This window comes from Manacus vitellinus, unplaced genomic scaffold (genome assembly GCF_001715985.3).
Source record: "Manacus vitellinus isolate BGI_N305 unplaced genomic scaffold, ASM171598v3 scaffold_0_pilon, whole genome shotgun sequence".
Classification (NCBI taxonomy): domain Eukaryota; kingdom Metazoa; phylum Chordata; class Aves; order Passeriformes; family Pipridae; genus Manacus; species Manacus vitellinus.
Window position 1 is genome coordinate 3,228,658 of NW_021938789.1, and position 8,723 is coordinate 3,237,380.

Genomic DNA, 8,723 nt, shown 5'->3' on the forward strand with positions numbered 1-8,723 from the left:
AAAAACCAAACACAAAACAAACAAACAAAAAAAATCCCTGCCCAAGAAAAACAACCCAAAACCTACAGGAAGTAGGGGTTGACAGAAAAATGACCAGTGAAAAATCTTCAAAGTAGATTAGTTACAAGAAAGCAATTCTGTGGGGTCTGTTTAGTTTCAGTCAACAGGATTTTAATGTTTACAAGAGCATTTCTTTAGTGGTTCATTGTGGGAAAAAAGTTCTCAGAGGGCTTCAAGAAATGAAACCAGCAGATTCTGGTAATCTATAGATTTTTATTGACTGACATCCTTCTCAAAACATAAGTTATTTCCATCTTTATTACATCATAATAACACAGCTGCATGAAAACTGTAATACAAATCATGTCTTACAGTAAGGTTTATAAGCATTTTCCCATTACCAGTTGTTCCTTTTCTCTGTTCTTTTGTGATCTGAATAGGGGACTGTGACATGTTTGGCTTTCAGTGAAGTAAAAGGAAGTGCACACAGTGAGTTTACCAAGTTTGTCACCCCAAGGTAATAAATTTACTTGCCTCATCTTTGTAGAAGTCACTCTCTCACAAGAATTTTCTAATTCAATACAGAAAAAAAGAAGAAAAATCCCTATAGCCTAATTAATAAATGTCTTCAACAGGGCCCTTTCTAAAATCTTGAATAAAGTAAAACATCCATCATAACTGGTCCAATTACCAGGAAACCGTTGCAGATTTTGTTCAATATTTCTTAATCATTAATATCTCCTCAAATTATTGATTTACATCTAATTAAAAAAATAGAATGTTTATCTGACACAGTCAAAATACACTGCAAATTGCTATTCCTTAACAGTAGTCATGTTACCTAGACTCTTCATCTGCTTTTTGAACAGTTTACAGAGGTATGTAAATATTCTTAGTCCCCTTTTAGTGATATCCATCCATCACCTTGGATGAAGAGGAATTAAGAGACAAAAAATACAAGCAGGGCAAAACCAGATGTATTTATTAGTACATAAAGGAGTGCAAATAGAGAAATTTAATTGGTATAAATTGGGGGGTGAGTGTCAGAAAGAACGTGAGGAAATGAAATCTGTTCTGATACCTGTTCACTGTAAGGATACATGGTTGTGTTTCATAAGTTCTGACCTTGTCACACTCATTTTTCTGTACTACTACCACGTGTTTTTCTCTAGAAAGAAGGTAATGTGAATCAAAAATGCAAAGCCAATAAATGCTTTCACATCAATGAGAGAATGTACTCTTTCATGAGTTTCGCCTGTGTCATCGTTTTCCCATCATGCAGGGTGCAGTTTACACTCTGCCTCTCGGTTTCCTTCTGTACTACCAGTAACAGCTACTGTGGTTTTAGTAATGCTATTTACCGTGGCCAGTGTAGGAAAAAAAACTCCCAACTTGTGTTCTAGAGGAGGCAAACTTGATACCAGAGATTCAGTTCTTCCTCTCACAGGTTTTTTTTCTCATGTCATTTCAAGTAAGCCTGACCCTTGCTTCAGAACCAGCTAACTTAAACTTACCATGGTAAGGCCATTGAAACTGAGTTTATCATTCATCTGAGTTCACACTCGCAGCGTGAGTCTGATGTCCTTTCCTACAAGTGCTCAGGTTTCTGTTTCTGTCCTGAACTCTTTCATTTTTAGGTCTCAGCCGCTGCCCTTCTATTATTATGATAGTACCAAACCTGTTGATGTGCGTTCAGATTTAATATTGATTTATTTTTTAAAAGAATGAAAAAAATGTCCCTCTGACTGCTGAGAAGTCAAACTGATTATGGGAGAAGCTGAGAAATGATGCTGTTAAAATAGATCTCAGTTGCCATTCCCCACTTCCAGTACAATGCTGAACACTTTGGCAGAGAGCTGCATTGACATTGACCATCTTCATTTCTAAATGGCATCTGTGAGATTTTTAATAAAATGTCCTGTGCAATAATAGATTGACACGGAAGAGGTAATTCAGTTCTTTTCCATATTTTTAGCTGTTTTGTTGCTTTCCTTGCTTGATGTCATGGAAATGGATGGTAGCAGAGGGAAACAGTGGAGAATTTGACTCTTCCCTTTTCACAGCATTTATCTGTTATTCAGTGTTGGAAACCTGGATACATTATATCACACATTTCTTTCCTGATCTGTAGAGAAGTTTCAGTCTTTGTCCAAGTTGTCCTGGCTTACAGGGGCCCCGTTATCATCACCATCTGCATTTTGCATGTACTGCAGTGTGGTTTTCTGGGGGCTACCTTGGACACTCAACAGAGAGGATTTATCCTCACAAGATAAGAATTCCTACCCAATTAGCTGAGTCCCTCAGCTGGACCATCCACACATTGAAGGTTTCATTTGATTTAAAGGCACAGTTTTGGTCCCAACCTTCAGTGTCCAAGGTTCATCTTCATGAAACCATAACTGTAATGACATGCTCTTTAAAATTAGGAACTTCCCCTGACTATGGAAGGCAGTGGTGGATTCAGACAGACTTAAATTTGGGTTTATTAGTTGTTAGAGTATTTGGTTTATTAACCAGTAGAACATTTTTGTAGACCCAGCTCTGCAGTGACATCTCATGATCTTTCTGCCTCATATGTCTTTCTTCTTAGGCTATATAGTTTGAACTTGGGAGTTCACTGATTTGACATCAGATAACAATAGACTATTTTAAAACAACATAAACCCAAGAGAAATAATTAGTGGAAAGAACTGGTCTAATCATTACGTTTGCTGAAAAAAACCCCAAAATTATTTCTCCCATTCAAAAGTTTTCCTCTTCACAGCCTAGGGGGGATTTTGCCTCTTAAATAAATCTACAAAACATGGCTAATGAAATTATAGACAGGCTTCAATTTGTGTATTTTTGGCCCATTTGAAATCAGTTTGTGCTACTCACAAGGGTAAAATTAATGTTTTCTGTAAGTAAAGGTTTTTGTAAATTAAAAGGCCTTGGTATTTGTGCTGATATTGTTTAGACAGATTAAATTGCATTTTAGTTAACCCTGAATAAAGAAATGGGGAAATAAAAGCAGAGGAGGATTTTAAATTAGAAGTTAAACAGTTGCTATTCAACATTGAATGCACTTTTACAGAATTTTTTTCCTACATTTTCTTTTCTACTTAGACTGCCCATATATTAAATTAACATCTGCAGGGTGCTTTAGAATAAGCCTGTTTTGGTTAACAAGTTCTCTCTTCTTTTCCCGCACTTGTGCAGAAAGTTACTGGGAAAAATGCCAACTTTGTGAACTAGAAGTTCATGTAAACACATACATCATCATATAAGCATACATATGTATGTATAGACTACAGATACGTACGTATATTTGTGTACATACATATTGTGTATACATATGTGTGTACATAACGTATATATGTGTGTGTTTATGTATGTTTATGTGCATATATATACATACACACACATACAACACAGTAGTGATGTTACGTTCCATTATGAGTCTTGGGGAAAAGTAATAAATGTAGCATTTGGAAAAACAGAAAGCGTGTGAAAATCAACGCAGAAAAACTGGCAAGTCTGGTATTTCCTGTGCTTCTAATCTAGCCTGCATTAATTGTTATTGAAAGCCTTATTCCATAACCAGCCAACGATCTTTTCTTTCCTTCTCCTTGCCAGTCCCACACTCTCATGGGACCTGACTGGAATATAAAAAAATTATAATAACATAGTAATAAATGAATAATACCCCTTGCTCATCTGTCTTGCTGCAACCCAGCTGGCACTGGAGGGGAAGGGAGGTCACACAGCAGGTCCTGTGCTGAGAGGTGGAGGGTGCCAGCAGGTTCCACCGAACTTCCCAGTTATTATGGGCTGCCACAGCGCTGCTTCCCCGTGGGATCTGGCTGAGCCCATTTCACAACGCAGGATTTAAGGATTTAAGGAAAGAAATTGTTCCGTGGAAGTCGAGGCTTTCCAGGGAACCTCTGCCCTCGTCTGGGAGCCTTCGTCGCCCTCTAGTGACAATCCGGGAGCGGGTGACAGAGCCCAGCAGCGCTTCGGGCGCTGCGGCCCCTCTTGGGGAGGGCAATAAAGAACAGGAAAGTAAAAATCACTAAACAAACGTGCTCACCCTCTGTGCTTCGTTAGTGTTCATCCCCAATGATATTTTGTAATAAGCTTTTTTATTAGTGTCATTAATTTACACTCATTTAGCGCTTTAGGAGGGACGTCTTTTTTTGTCTGGATGATAGCCTGCTCTGTAATGTCTAAATATTTGCAATATTCTTGCTGAAATAATAAATAATGAAGCAGTAATGGCTTCAATGTTAAGAATGAATTCTGTTGTGCTTGCTGATACAGGGCTGTGATTGAAATCCCTGTTGCCCGCTTGCCTCCATTAGGAATGCTTTGCAAGTACAGCTTTCCCAGCACACTGTGAAGAGCCCAGGTGGAACCAAGTGATAGTCACAAAAGAAGGCAATAATGCTGTTGCTGATACAATGCTATCTGAATTTCTGAAATTTAGCCACGTGGTACTTTTAGCCAAGTGGTACTTTTATACCACAATGCCTACACCAACCCTGAGGCTGATTTCTGTGTCAGTATGAATTGCAGGCCTCAGTTTAGACAAAGTTTGAATCCTTGCTCTGTTTGGACTGTACTAACTCCCACAAAGGAGTTGATATCAGTATGCCACATTCTTTTCTGAGAACTAAAATTCACAGGGTGGCCATATGTGTGTGCAGGCACTCCGGATGGAGACTTCAGCTTTCACCACAGCTACGTGCAGCGAGTGCCCACACTTGCCTGGCTCACACCACCAATGTGGGGTGTGAGCTCTTCCAGCCACGGTGCATCTCAGCCCACAGCTGATTTCAGCTTCTCTGCAGTGAGATTATTACAGACCTTTTAATTGTTTGTTATTGCTTATTTGCAGGTTTAAATTTTTTATGATAAAGGAATAAGCTCATTTTCAATGGATTTTCCTGTGCCATTCTGACTGCAAGTCACATGTAACCATGGACAACTATGCTCCTCAGGTAGATAGCTGTGCCAGATATTCTGTCTGAGAGATACCTGCTCCTGCGTGGACACATGGACTTCTTGCCAGTGGAACTCTATGGATAAGGTACTCAGTTACTTATAACTCTGTATTGTTGCTGAGGAGTGATGATCTGCTATGATACTGATAAATGATGCTGATGCTAAATGAGGCAGAGCCAAATTTCTGGCAAGAGGAGGGCATGCAGCCCCAGCTGTTTCTGTCCCACCAGTATGTGTGTCACCTAAAAGCTGCTCATGTCTTTTGTCCTAGAAAAGGGGAAATGTAATGGCATTTAGAGGCTCTTTGGGTAGGAAATTTGTCCAAAAGTATTGGAAGGCCCTCAGTTCTTACATTTTCATTGCAGATTACCTACTGGGCAGAAAAAAATTTACAAAAATATGTTTAACATTTTATTCTGCTAAGAATTCCTTGTCTGTAACACTTTGAATTCCTCCTTGAGATGTTGATCACAGTCAGAGACTCACACCTCAGACCAAGAATCTTTTTATTGCCTTTCTCAGTCTTCAGAACATTTACTTTTACATTATCATTAAGCCAACTCACAGTAAAAAATTTTCAGTTCCTGATGAGTCATAATCATCAGTAGAGCTTCCCACCCTGACTGTGGCCGTAGAAGTCATCACCACAAACCTTGCAGTAATTTATGGTGTCCACTTCCTAGAACACAATGTCTCTTTACCCTTGCCTTGGTGTTTGAGTGGTGAGAAATAATCACCCTGAATATATAGTTCCTTGCTTATCATTCTGTGTGTCCTTTCTGTGGATATACTGAAATACCCTGCTGCCCTAGTTCAAAAGTTCACAGGCATACATGAGCCCCATGTTAGCCAATGTTTACTTTTACAGTAATCATTTGCTAACGCTGCAAAATCCTGGGACTCATCTTGGCATCTGCTAACGTGATTCTGTGTGTCAGGTCTGCAACAAACCCCCATGCTGTGCTTATCCCAGTCACACGTCATGGCAAGTTTCACCTTGCCTCTGAAGATGCACAACTCTTCCCAGGCCTGCCTGAAGGATGCTTTTTCTTTCCCAAATCCTCACCAGGCTGACAGTGATGTAAGTGAACGGAGCCTGGAGTTTCTGTAGACCGTCTCAGGTCACAGGATGCATGACCATACTGGAGCTCTACAGCAGGAAAAGTACGGGCTGTACATTTTTCATTGCATCAAAAGATAACCTGTGCAGGTGTTGATGGACTGTATCAGCCTGATTCATTGCATGGCAGATCAAAAAACTGGGCTAGTACAGAATTCCTGCCTCTCTGTGAAGAAGCTGTTGATGTTTGGATTATGCATGCAGAATTAGAACCATGTGACAGCAATTTATCACACAGCTGTCCTGAATATGTTGGATCAAAATTCATTTTGTTCTTCTAAGAAAGATGACAAAACAAATTACAAAAGGCCAGATGTTTTTCGTGGTCTTATAGGATACAGGAATATATTAGAGTAGTCCATATAGTCTATAGTTTATATAGAATAAAAGAAAATAGAAACTCCATATTATCATGTGAGTGTCATGGGGTTCAGAGCAGCATGAATCTTCTCCCCTGCATGTAGTAACCAAAATTCTTGCTGCTCATAGAACAGAATGTTCAATGATGTAGCTTCAAATCTTGTAGTGCAATGGGTATAGGGAATAGGATGTGCTTTGTTTCCAGGCAAAATCAGAACTATATCTCCCCTTTACCACATCTCAATAGAATGAGAAACTCTGTAAAGTCCCTTTGCCCATTTCCTTCTGCTTTGTCACTCCTGAGTAAACTTCCCAATTGTTGATGCTCATACTTCTATATAAATAGAAAAGTAGATATAATGGCAATGATATTTGCTGTTAAATATTTTCATTGTAGGCACTCGGAAAGCTTCCTAGTCATCAGCAGATTAAAGGCTGCAATCATAAGTGTAAAGCAGGTGTGGCTTGGTTTACATATGACTTTTGCATTTTGATAAATAGACAAGTGACAGAACCAGAAGGGAAATTTAGAAGTCAAGACTCACTCTAAACCTTCTTTTAAAATAATCCAATTTACATAATATTTACATAAAGTAATTCATCAGCTTGACCCCGAAGGTAGGGGCTCTGATCTCTTAATCATAATATGGAGTATTTTGCGTATGTCAATTAAAGTTTCCAAATCTCATTTTCCTGGTTTGTCAAGTAGAGAAAATAGTAATTACCCTCTTCACAGGGTTGTTAATCCCCTTTAAGGATTTTTAAGCACTATAAAAAGAAAAAATACCCTGTGATGGCATTCCTGGTAGTTATGTAGTTCTGCTGTCTGCAGCCTGGAGGGCCTGACTGGTTACCAGGGGCTGTAATAAAAAGGGTTCCAGACACATCTTGATGAGCTGTTATTACTCAGGTCACGTCTTTACCCTGTTGCTGTGTTAGAACTGCTGCCTTTGCCACTGACAGTTGCACAACTTCCTTCTGGTTTCCAAAGTTGTTGTTTCCAAGGAATTCCTTTCTTCTGGTAACTGGTAATGGTTTCTCGGGCAACAGGTCCAGATGCTGGTGACTGTTTCATCTCATCCTGTTTTATTTTAACATTAATGACACGACAGAAACAGTCAGACCACATCTTCCCCTTTCCTTCCAGAGCCTTTATATATAAAGTTCTTCTTTTAATTTAACAGCATGGATGCATGTTGGAAACAACTGAAACCAAAGAAGTGTCATTCAGTTCTTCCTAAAGGAATGGTGGAAGAAATATCCATGGGCTGGAGGCAGAAGAGGGGAGCTAAGGCCAGCCCTGCTCTTGCCAGGACAAGAGAAAATAGGACAGCAACTGGGGTGTATAGGGAAGGTATCACATCAATTTGGTAACAGTTTTATTCCCTACATCAAAAAACTTCAAAGACGGGTCTCCTCAAAAAAAGTAGAAAAAAGTCACAAAGTTTCACTTATTCCCCTTAGCTCATCCCTCTCAGATACTCACACACAATGTACACTCCTGATCCCAGTAAAGCTTGTGATAGACACCTTTTCAAAAAGACAGAGTAGCATTTCCATTCCTTAAAAGCTGTCATGGTGAATAAAAACTGTAGGAAAAGATGGCTTAGGAGCCAGATGGGTAAAGCAAGGCTTGATCTCCTCTTGCAGTCTCCTGGAGCAGAAAATCAATTTTTCATGTTGTACACAGAAAGGCTTTATCCTGAGTGTGGGCATACCCAGCTCATGGGTGGATAGTATTTAATGTAGTTATTTAATTTAACTTAATCTAATTATCAGTCACCAGTCTACAGATGTCCATCAGTCATCAATTTGCTATTTATTGGTTCAGCAAACAATACTAATTTTTTTATTAGCTCAGCTGAGAAGTGGTGTGTCCCTGAAGGGGGTGCTCTCACCCTTTTGGCGCCTTGAGAAGCACCATAAAAAGTGCAAGAAAGCACAGTGGGGAGCAGTGCGCTCGTACCCTGTGATCCCCCCCTCCAGCTTCCTGGAGGGGCCGTGCAGGGAGCAACTGGGGCAGTGGGAAGGAAAGAGTGTCCCAAAGTGGATGAACGGGATGGAGAGGAGCGGGGACCGGGTGGGAAGGGCTGGGAAACAACTGAGTGAGAAAACCGAAAGCAGGGGGCAAGTATTATCCCGGAAGGCATAGAAATGGGAGGTGGGGGATGTTTAGTCTGGCTGAGATGGACAGAGGAGGTATGGACAGCCCTGACGGAGCCCGCTGGTCCAGGGCTGCCCACCTCGCACACCCGAGTGC